The following is a 12,614-nucleotide window of genomic DNA, read 5'->3' as shown; positions in this document are numbered from 1 at the left end:
CACTTAAAAAGAAAAAACGAATCCTTTAAACCTTTAAACCTGAAAAAATATTTTTGGGTCCATTCACAAACTGGGTTTTTGGGTTACCATCCACTTGAAGTGGATGGTAACTGCGACACCATTTGCGACCGCATATGCGGTCGCAAATGGTATTGCATACCACTCAGAATCGCAAATAGGAAGGGAACACCCCTTCCTATTTGCGATTCAGAAATGTATTTTGCGAGTCGGTACCGACTCGCAATATGCATTTCTGCATTGGGAAACGCGTTTAGCGACTCGCAAACGTCAAATTTTGCCGTTTGCGAGTCGCTAAACGTTTCCTACATCTGGCCCTAAATTCTTCCATGCAGTTCTGGGAGACTGCCTACCAGTGTTTATTTTCAGCAACCTCAGCACTCGACCACCTTCCGGAGACTGAGAAAATCAAAAAGGTTACAACCTTCAGTGTATCTTTATTTGATATCCTATTTAAAAGTAAGACCAGCAATTTTCTTGGAAATTTTTTCTTACCATATCTGCCAATATACCTATTTAGGTGTTTAAAGATTGCCACCACCTACTAATTTTGCAATACATGGCTAAGTGAGATGTGTATTCCCAAACAATGGTCCCAGGTCACTCTGTCATTGGAATCAAGCAATACCTGGATGATGAGCCCTAATATGACCGAAACGCATCCTGGGTTGCTTGTATGCTGGTTCACGAAGGGCCTGGCCTGGCAGTTCGGGTTGAACTGTTCCCATTGGAGCAAAGTCAAGACTGATTTGCATATTGCTAGGTCCAAACTGAGGTGGTATAGTGCACAAAGAAACAATGGATTGAGATGAAGCCCCATGTAATTACCAGTGACTGAGATTAATTCAAGCATTCCATCCATCACTTTTTTGGATACCTAAGTGAGTCACACTAAGTAGGATGTGTATGCCCAGATGTAGGTCCTGTGCGCACTGTCAGTGGGACCAAGCTATACCTGGCTGATGAGCCCTAATTAGGGCAAAACTGATCCTGTGTTGCTTGTGTGCCAGGTCATGAAGGACCTAGCTCCGCGGTTTGGCCTGGACTGACCCTGTTGGAGAAGGATTCAGAATGATTCTCATATGGCTAGTTCCAAAGTGAGTTTGCGAAGTAATGATGGACAAGGATGCGGTCTGAAGTAATTACAGTGGATGAGATTAATTCAAGCAGCCCATCCAACACTTTTTTGTATACTTTAGTGGATCTCTCTGAGAGTCATGCATAACAAAGTGTTAAACAAGTACTCGTCCTTGATCTCTTGAGGCTCCCAAAGAATGGCGTAACAAAATTTGAGGCCCCCCCCACTGCAAAGTACATGGAGGCGCTCCCCCTCTGGGCTCAGTCAGGATCTCTCAGGTCGAGCTACTGTGCTGCGGGGGCCTCCTGGAGCTCGGGGCCCCACCCCACTGCAGGGGCCTACAATACGCCACTGTCCTAGAGCATTTGAAACCTGCTGCAGAATGTTCAACACCGATCGTTACAAAACTTTTTAAGGGCCAAAAAGAATGAGTCTGACAATTGCTGGCATACCCCAGCTCTTCACCTCACACCCTGCCTTATCAGAGCTACGCTGCCCCCCACACCATGAAATCCTGACTGCTTCTGCTGGCAATCTGTTTATCACACAAGGAGAGACCCTTCCATACAAAAACAGAGGACCCACCCATTTTATAATCAGTCTCCTCCTCCCAGCCTCTCCATGTGACTAGGTCTGGCATAGAGTTTAGTTTGGGTTTCATGTCGTATGTACTCACGCAGAGAGGATTGTTGACAACTCGGTTTGTCGGCTGGTCTGTTAAACTGTCAGGCACACTTTGCTTCCACCCACTACAGCTCACAGCATGGGTCCATGAGTTAGCCCACTCCACCCACTGGCTCTCTGGCACTGAGGGATGGCATTTTTCCTGATATTCCTGGAAGGTGTTTTCTTTTAATTTACAGTTTTATTGCAAACATATTTATTTTTGTGGCATACGCTTGCAATGAGCAATTGAGGAAACAACAGTCACATCAGCTTTCCAAGACCACATTTATTGATGTTGCAATACATGTTATTATCTTTGGGTAGGCTCTTCTCTTTACAGACAGCGGAGCGGGAAGGCATACACACTGGTGAAGAGAGACACATAGTGAGACGACACCTGAAGGCTCAGACGCCATGGCAGAGGAATAAACAAAATGGAACGAGGAGACAAAACTAGAGAAACAAGAAGGCAGACACTGGGACGGACGGCCAAAGGAAATGTATTGAGGAGACACATCTAGGGAAACAGGAAGACATAGACACTGGAACAGAAAGTCAAAGAAAATGGAACAAGGAGGCACAATAAGGGAAACCGGAAGACACACACACACAGAGAGGGAGAAACACTCTGAGACAGAGAGACACAGATAACAGGACGTAGCTGCACAAACAGGGTGATAGGGAAATTGAGAGTGACAGACATGTATCTTGAAATGGAAAGACACAAAATCTAAAGAGATAAGACAAGAAGACACCGCGGTCATAAATAAAGTTCACCTAGTTGTATAAAGGCATGTTTTTTGAGCTAACTTAATCGTCAACTGAGGATCTAAAGTTGAGGTACATGTTCTTATGTTACTTATAATAAAAGTGAATGAACCTCAGTTTATCGCCTTCAGGAGAATAGCAGGCTGAGTAGACCCCACTGGATTGAAGCTTCTGACCTGCAAATCAGAATACATGTTAGTGTCAAGTGTTTAATTTGCTGAGTTATATTGCCAGCTCAGGTCCCTAGGGGTATAGGTATAATCTGTCACTTTGCTCAGACTGCATGCACCATAGCATCGATTCCTGGGTGGAGTTTCTCAAACCTGCCTAGGAAACCCCTGACAACTCTGCTCTTACTGTCTGTCCTTCGTTTGTGTCTAAAAGGTGTACACAGCAGAGCCACAAACGAAAGAGACACGTGCAGTGCTTTAATTGTAAAATTATAAGTGCTGGTGCTCAAAGCGCTGCTCAGACCCCACGACTGGCACTATAAAATGTCACAGTGCAACTAGCAAGGGTGCTAAGTCCGGAATCCACTTCAGACCTCTTCAGTTCACTAGAGGCAGCCTCTGCTCCGGTATCTCACTCTTACAGGTGTCTGCTTTCTCCCCTGGCAAAGCATTTTCTGGATTTCTCTTCCTCCGTTTTCAGGTCGAGCGCACAGGGGCTTTGACCTGACGTAATCTATCTGTGGGCTATTAACCACGCCCATCACTATAACCCGTTAATGGGCTTGCTTTTCGAAAATCCTTTGTTATCTTTGGAAATACTTTATGTTTATCCCTCCTTAGGGCGGTTTTGTTACCCCCTTGGACATCGACCCTGTTACATGGATAATTGCACGTTTTGCCATTATGTTTGACTGTGAGCGAACTACTTTTTCCTTTTCAGTCACTCCTTGCTCATGGTGGCAGTGGCGTTTGAATCAGCTCACTTATGTCAACTGCTTTACTTTTCATTTTTAATTTATGTGGCAAGAAAAGTCCAGTTACAAATTTACAACTCTAACAGCTCTAACTCGAGCAAACGTGAGACCCGTTGCATTGCAAATGGTTGTTTTGTTTTCTTTGTTTTTCCCTGTATTGGTCTCAGGAAATGTCTGATGTGAAGGAATAAGTGCTGGCCCCTAAAAATAAGTGTCAGTGCCCCCAACTGGTAACTACTGTCTCAAATTAAGCACTGGACATGTGCCAAGTGCTTCCCCCACTAGCATGGGCATAGGAAGTGTGGGAGACACGGGGGATGTATCCCCCCCAGATTTTGGAAGGTGGGGGACACGGGGGACGAAGGTGGGGGGACAAGGGGACAACAATTTGCCCCTCTCACTTCTATTATTCAGAGGGCCATTAGCGCACAAAAGCGCTACTTATAATAGCCCTGTACCGACCATCCTCCAATCTGATGGTAACAGAATGAAGGTGAGTAAGGAGGCCCCCTGCTCCCGCTGCCCTTTTGTCCTGTTCACAGCTGTGGGCATTAAGGGTGATCATAAGAACAAAGGGCACGAGGAGGAGTAACGAGTTTTTGATGATTACTGTCTGCATCACCTGCCGCCTTGAAAAGGAGTGCTACAGGATGCCTTTAAGAGGAGCTGCAAGACAATGAGGAAGATCTAAAGAGAGAACAGAGTCGCACTCAGCCTGACACCTGGAGGCTAGAATGGAGACTCTGTGAAACACAATATTTGTATTTGCCTAAGATCACACTAGTTGGTGAAACAGTGAAGTGGAGATTGAGCCCAGATGTGACCTTTTCACACAACAATTTAGCTATTAGAAGGGTATATTTTTCTAACATTTATGTTTAATGTTTTGTTATCTAGGTAATGAAGGGCTTGATTACAGCTTGGCTAACAGGGAGAAGTCATATTTCATTTTGGGCCGATATGCCTAGCGTTATTATTTATGTTGTTGTTATCGTTACATACTTCAGCATATTGAAGTATATTATCTTTTCTCTATGTTTTCTTCACTCTACTCTGAAACAATCTACCCTATGCCACTGCACCGACACCACTTTTCTCCACTCTGTGCTACTCTACGCCACTGCAATCTATACTGAACCACTCCACTCTACACCACTCTACTCTTGAGCACTCTACACTACACCACTGCAATCTAGTCTATTCTACTCTAACCATTGTACACTACACCCCTGCACTCTGCCAGTGCACTCTTCACCACTTTACTCAAAACCAATGCACTCTATGCCAATCTACTCTGCACCACAGCACTCTATTCCACTGCTTTTAATGCCACTGTACTCTGCGCCACAGCACTGTATGCCACTCTACAATACACCACTGTACTCTGCGACCCTCTAATCTGCAACATTGCACTCTCTGCCACTGAACCCCACGCCACTCTACTCTGCACCACTGCACTCAGTGCCACTGTACTCTGTCCCATTGCACTCTTTTCTGCACCACTGCACTCTAATCTACTCTACACCACTCCACTGTAGGGCACTTCATTCTACTTTGAAATCATCTCCTCTATGCCACTGCAATCTACGCAACTCCACTCTATGCTATACCAGTCCAATCTACCCTGCACCACTCCAATGTACCCTGCGCCACTCCAATCTGCTCTGCACCGCTCTATGCTACTGCACTCTACATCACTATGCTTTACTCCACAACAATCTACTCTTCACCATTATACTGTACTCTGCAGCAATCTACTTTATGTCATGGCACTCTATGCAACTCTATTCTACTCTGTGCCAATGTATTCTAAGCCACTCTTGTCTACTCTGCATCACTCTACATCACTGCACTCTACACCAATGCATTCTATGCCACTCTAATCTACACCACTGCCCTTTATGACACTCTACTCTGCAACACTGCACTCTGCCACTGAACCATACTTGTCTGCACCACGGCACTCTACTCTCCACTGCTCAACTATATGCCACTCTACTGCACTCTACACCAATTTACTATATGCCACTACACTCTATGCCACTCTACTCTGCATCACTACACTCCACCACTGCACTCTACACCAGTCTACTCTACCTTGCACCACTCCCCTCTACGATGCACCGCATCACTCTGACACAGCACTCTGAACCACTGCAATCTATGATGTGCCACTCCACTCTACCATGCACTGCATCATTCTATGACACAGCACTCTGCCCCACTGCAATCTATGATGTGCCACTCCACTCTGCTCCCCTCTACTCGTCACCACTGTACACTACTGCACTGTACGCTAAACCAGTGCAGTCTTCACCAATGCACTCTACACCACTTTACTCAAAACCAATGCACTCTATACCACTACACTCTACGCCAATCTACTTTGCACCACTGTACTCTATGCCACTTCACTCTAGACCACCCAACTCCACTCTGACATTACACTCCATGATACTAGACTCTGACACTCTATTCAACTAAACTCAAACACTTTCTCCACTCTGTAACTCCCTACACAACTCCCTATACACCACTCCATTCCACTTTACTCCACTCTATACCACTCCACTCTATGCCACTTCAATCTATGATACTCTACTCTACGCCACTGCACAACCCTGTATGCCACTCTACTATACAACAATGTACTATGCTCAACAACACTCTACCCAACTTTCTCTATGCCAGTTCACGTTACTTTACTTCACTCTACTCCAGTTCACTCTTCTTTATGCCTTTCCACTCTACGACACTCTGCCACTCCACTCTGACACTCTATTACACCTTGACACTACTCCACTCTACTACTACTTTATGGCATTGGCGCTTGATTAGAGATTCAGATCTCCGTTGATTGCCTTCTCACTCATATGAGATGTGAGTCAGATATGTCTTTGCCATTTTGGTTACAAGCACTCTGTAACCCTTTTAACTCAAGCTTAATGAAGGCTTAGGATGATCCTGATACTTGTCAAGGGTATCGAAATATCGTCGGCCAAAGTACCTTGACTTGAATTTGTGATATTGTACATAAGTTGGCATAAGTATAGGTACTATGAGCTAATGACTTCTTGATTCACTATTTGAGTCATTCATGTAAAAGTCGGTGTATAAAAGCTTGTAAATCATTATTGTGGATGCTAACCTTGTAGGAAAGTAGCCTCTTTCTAGCTTGGTTACCCCCACATTTGCCTGTTTGTCAGTGTGTTTGAGTGTGTCTACTGAGATCCTGCTAATCAGGACCCCAGTAGTTATGCTCTCTCCCTTAAATTATGATTGTTGCATATTGGTAACCCAGTATTTCACCCAAAATTGGCCTACTGGTGCCCCCTTATAAGTCCCTAGAATATGGTACCTAGGGCATTGGGGTTCCAGGGGATCCCTAGGGGCTGCAACATTTCTTTTACCACCCATAGGGAGCCCATGCAAAGGCTTCTGCAGGACTGCCATTGCAGCCTGCGTGAAAAGGTGCATGAACCCTTTCACTGCCAGTTACACTGCACCAGGTCACTTATAAGCCACCCCTATAGCAGGCCCTACAGCCCTGAGGGCAGGGTGCAGAGTACCTGTGTGTGAGGGCACCCCTGCACTAGCAGAGGTGCCCCCACGACCTCCAGGACACTTTTCCCAGACTTCGTGAGTGCGGGGATGCCATTTTACATGTGTACTGGAAATAGGTCACTACCTATGTCCAGCTACACAATGGTAACTCCGAACATAAGTATGTTTGGTATCAAACATGTTGGAATCATACCCCAAGGCTTTTGCAAGCATTGGTTGTATGATTTCATGCACTCCTTAGAGGACCCCCAGTATTGCCATTCCAGCCTTCTGAGGTTTTCCAGGCAGCCACAGCCGCAGCCACCTCTCAGACAGGTTTCTGCCCCCCGTTGCTTGAGAAGCTCAAGTCCAGGAAGGCAGAACAAAGGATTTCCTTTAGGAGAGGGGTGTTACACCCTCTCGCTTTGGAAATAGGTGTTACAGGTTTGGGAGGGGTATTGTCCTTCCCCAGGCCACTGGAAATGCTTTGAAGGGTACATTTGGTGACCTCCTTGCATAATCCAGTCTACACCGGTCCTGGTACCCCCAGTCCCTGCTCTGGCACGAAACCAGACAAAGGAAAGGGGAGTGACCACTCCCCTGTCCATCATCACCCCAGGTGTGGTGCTCAGAGCTCCTCCAGAGGGTCCCTGGGTTTTGCCATCTTGGATCCTAAGTTGGCAGCTAACTCTGGGAGCATCTGAGTGACCAGTGCCAGCAGGTGGCGTCAGAGCCGTCCCCTGATATGTAGTTACCTGTTTAGCTGTCCAATCCCCCCTTTCAGGGCTATTTAGGGTCTCTCCTTTGGGGGTTCTTCAGATTCGGATTGCAAGACTTCAGCAGGAATCCTCTGCATCCTTTCCTTCACCTTCTCACCGAAGAAACTGCATCTGGACCCTCCAGGAACTCCACAAACTGCAACAAAGAAGCAAAGACGACTTCTGCAACATTGTATCTTCAGCTGTTGCCAGCAAATGCAACAGTTTCCCGGTTGTGCTTCTTCAAAGGACAGCCTGTCTTCAGCCTACACTAGAAGAATTAAGTATTCTCCCTTGGAGTGAAGGAGTCACTCCCCTGCTTCAGCAGGCACCTCTCTGCAACGATGACCATCTGCATGGGTCCCCTCTCCTGACGAGTTGCATGGATTCTGCATCACGGGTGGTGGACTGAAGTGGTCCCCAACTTTGGTGGAGGGAAGAGCTTGCCTTCCCACGCAAGACATACCCCTGTGCACCACATGTTTTTCAGTTGCCAAGGCTTGTTGGCATCCTTCTACGAAATTCTTTGTGCACAATGTAGCTCCGGCCCCCAGCACTCCTTCCTGCGATGCACAGCTTCCTGAGTGGTTCTCTGGCGGCGTGGGATCCTTTGTTTTTGTGCTGCATAGGCCTCCTTTTGCAACTCATTTGTCCCCGTGCTGGGGGGCTCCTGTGTGCGCTGCATGGTCTTCTGTGGGTTCTCTGAGCTGCTGAGAGCCCCCTCTTAGTCCCTCTCCTGGGTAGAGTCCACCATGTCCCTCCTGGTCCCTGGCAGTGCCATTTTCCGCTAACCGTGAGCTTTGCGTGTGCCAAGGCTTGTTGGGTGAATTCAGCGACGCAAACCAGACTGCAATCATCCATTCGGTGTGGGATATCATCTGCACCAACCAGGAACCCGCATCCATCTTCTTGGGTGCAGTACTGACTGTTGTTCTTCACCAGTGGTTCTTCTTTTGCACCTTGATTCAGGTTAGCAGGGGCTCCTGTCCTCCCTTGACTCTTCTGTGCTTCTTGGACTTAGTCCCATTCTTCCACAGGTCTTTAGGTCCAGGAATCCACCCTTTGTGTCTTGAAGTCTCTTTTGATTCTTGCATGATCTTCTTTCTCGTGTTCTTGTGTGTTCTAGGAAGGTTACTGTGATTTACTCCTGCTTTCCTGGGCTCTGAGGTAGGTTCTATTACTTACCTTTGGTGTTTTCGAATACTCCCAGTGCCCCTCTACACACCACACTTGCCTAGGTGGGAAACCGACATTCGCATTCCATTTTCTTAGTGTATGGCTTGTGTTTCCCCTAGGCCCATTTCTAACCATTTTGATTTTCACTAATTGCACTGTTTTCTAACTGTTTTTATTGCTATTGCTACATACTAGTGTATTTAATTGGTGTATTACTTACCTCCTAAGGAAGTATAGTCTCTATGGTATATTTGGCATTTGTGTCACTAAAATAAAGTATCTTTCTTTTTGTAACAATGAGTATTTTCTTTCATGAGTGTGAGTATTGTGTGACTACAGTGGTATTGCATGAGCTTTGCATGTCACCTAGATAAGCCTTGGTTGCTCAGCTACAGCTACCCCTAGAGAGCCTGGTTTCTAGACACTGTCTACATTTCACTAATAAGGGATAACTGGACCTGGTATAAGGTGTAAGTACCATAGGTACCCACTACAAACCAGGCCAGCCTCCTCCGAACCACTGTACTATATAGGTTACTTTTTACATTTTTCTTGTAATTGGTGACATTGGGTCATCCAGATAACTTGTGTAATGCCCGCATACCAGTCTTTCTTGATTTCCCCTGTTGATGTTTTCCCACTACATTTGATCTTTTATATTTTGATTGAATAAATGCATAAAACATTCCATTTGCATACTACTTTAATATCATTGTTTATGGGAGTGGTGTTGCATTTTATACAAGGGACCCCTGTTCCTTTAAAGTTAGTTTACTGCTCCATTCTAGGACACTCTACTTACTCCATGACACTACGCCGCACCAGTCAATGACACCTCATTCTCCTAAATAGCTAAAACACATTGGCAAATGCAATCAAACTTGCACAGGCGAGACCTATTGGCTTTGCCAATGCTTGTTTATAAGGTATGAACTTCAAGGTGACTTGCAATATCCTTATGTACGGAGGGGGTATTTTACCCCATATAATACATGTTCACACCACCACCTTTCCCACAAACCACTTAAAACCTTAGTGCATAGCTTCTGTCATTCCAAGCTATTAAAGTAGAGCAGAAGAAAGAAAAGCAACATTAAATTTTTTGCTTTAAACATCTGCATTAATTATGCTCTGTGACCTGATCTGCCTTTCACCTTGGCTGCTAGCTCTGGCAGAAGGCATTGTAATGTCAGAACTCGACTGTAATAACCTTATCATAGTCATTTTCTGATGTCTTTTCTTTATAATCAGTGAATGTCTTTTCTTTATACGGTGACTTGGTGCATCACAAACAGCCGATCCTAAAGAAATTAGTGACTGCAGTTCATACAGAGATTAAAGAATCCATGTTTATATAGCCTATAACTCCAAGAGCGTCTTCTGTTGAAATGCTTCCAGTTATGACTGATGTGGAGCTGAGCTTCCCAAGATCGCACACAGGAGTGGAAGTGTTATTAGAACTATGGTTTCCGAGCACAGTTTACTATATTGTACCTAAACGCTTTTGATCTCTCCGGTGCTGTTCCAATTGGCATGAGGCGAAGGGCATGATGGTTGTGGGGCGCAAAGGGTATGTGCTTCCTTTTTACCCTCCTCTTTGATTTGCTTGGTGCATGAAGATGCAAGGGTAATCAACATGTTATTTCACATTTGAGCTAATTACTTTGTGAATGTAAATAACAATAAAAGATACTTTCAGACTGTGAAAACATGCCTTCCTTTCTCCCTATTTTACTTCCAATATATATGGTTGTGTATGTTTATCGGAGCCTGCAGTTCGCGAGCAACAAGCGATTTGTATAGGGTTTATTGAAAGTCCCCAAGGCTGTCGCTGTCCCCCCCAGAACTTTATTGTCTCCTACTCCCCTGCCCACTAGGTAGGACTCGGCTATGTTGCTAAGGTGCGTTTATATAGAGCGTATGACTTTCCATTACATGTGCTTTAAATAAACGTTGTCACTAATGTTTAATTTAATGGCACTCAAGTAATCGATCTCAGAAAGATGAAAGAAAAATTGGAACACTGGTCCCGCAGGTCACACCAGGCGTCAGCTAGGGGCGCCTTACTTGAACCATTTTGCCAGCCTCCATTGTCATCACAACACACACATGTGCGATTGAGATACCTGGCAGGCTCTTTGATATTATTCAACCTAACAAAAGTGAAAAACATCACACAAAATAAGAAATAAAGATGAACCACAGGGATCCTCAAATACATAAAGAAATATTCCAACAAGGCAAGTCATACATACGCCGTGAAGACATCACGGAATAGTCATACAGGCTCTGGATTCAGAGGCGCTAGGGCAGTGCTTAATTTGAGCTGGTTTCGCACTTACTTTTATGGGGCGGCACTTACTTTTATGGGCAGACACTTTTTTTTGTGTCAATAACTGTCTCACAAGCCGTTCAGTTATCATTTAATATAAAACTGTATCCAACGATGTTTGGAGGCTCCTCAAACTTTGTAAATTCTACGAAGTTTGCCAGTTTCGCCCAGCTGTGGTTGGAAACATTATAACTTTTTCCATCTCTGCCCCTAGAGACAGACTCAATGGCCTGGCATTTAAGAGACAACATTCAAGGACTCTTTGACTTCTGTGTATGGAGTCGAACATTAGATGGGCGTGGACATGTCGGCGTTCCACATGAAGTCCAGAACATTTGAAAAGTTTCGTCTTTGGCGCCCTCCAGTGGTTTGATTTAGCAATGCTGACGATTTTTGTAAATTTAGTGTTTTGTTTTTTTTCTTTGGAAATCTCCAGTTAATCTCCTGAGTATTGCATTTTCTGGCTGAAAAAAATCTTGCATATCAGGCCATATCTATACTATTTACTGCATAGTCTAAATGCCTTCCTATGCTGTTTCCCTTGCATCTTTGTCTCCCAGACAGTCCCATTCGTATTACTGAACAAAAGAAAAGTGGCTCTAGCACAGAGGTCTTCAAACTGGGGGGCGGGCCCCCCTAGGGTGGCCTCCAGTGGTCCCGGGGGCGACAGACTCTGGCCAAAAGAAGCATTATACAGATAAAAGGCCTTTATTGTAAGCAGAAACATGTAATTGCCCCTTTAAAAAGGCAACAGTACTTAACTGCAATGTTTAAATCGGTCTAGACTTATTTAAACATTGCCATCTTTATAAAATAATTGTGAAAAATTCTGAGGGGAGGCCCAATGATTTTTATTTTTCAACTGGGAGGGGGCGGCATTAGAAAGTTTGGAGTTAGAGTCTAACAGGATAGCTCTAAGCAACTTTCAACGGCATCAAAAACACTCAAACTGTTATTGGCCGAGTTAGTATCATCGGGCATGAGTACTTTCATACATTCTTAAAATATGGATATCGCTTTCTATGCATCCTTTATCATATATGACAGAACGCTTATTGATGAAAAGTCTTATCATTTACCAGGAATGTAAAATTATTCACTCATACAAATATAAAAAAAATCTTTCCATGTCTTCAAAGCTGTACAGTCCTTGTAGAAGCATAATTTTCAGTAGTAACGGTCATTACACATTTTTCAACTCTGAGCCCTCAAAAGATAGTCCGCTCGAGGTCACGGCTGGCTATAAGGTTTATGTGCCTCGGTACGACACTGGCGCTCTTAAGACCGCCAGGGCCACAATGGCAGTCGGACTGCCATGGTCGGACCGCCAGCACCCCCAGTTTTCCTCCA

Source organism: Pleurodeles waltl, chromosome 7 (assembly GCF_031143425.1).
Source record: "Pleurodeles waltl isolate 20211129_DDA chromosome 7, aPleWal1.hap1.20221129, whole genome shotgun sequence".
Classification (NCBI taxonomy): domain Eukaryota; kingdom Metazoa; phylum Chordata; class Amphibia; order Caudata; family Salamandridae; genus Pleurodeles; species Pleurodeles waltl.
The sequence above is the reverse complement of the archived record's forward strand: the minus strand, read 5'-3'. Positions refer to the sequence as shown.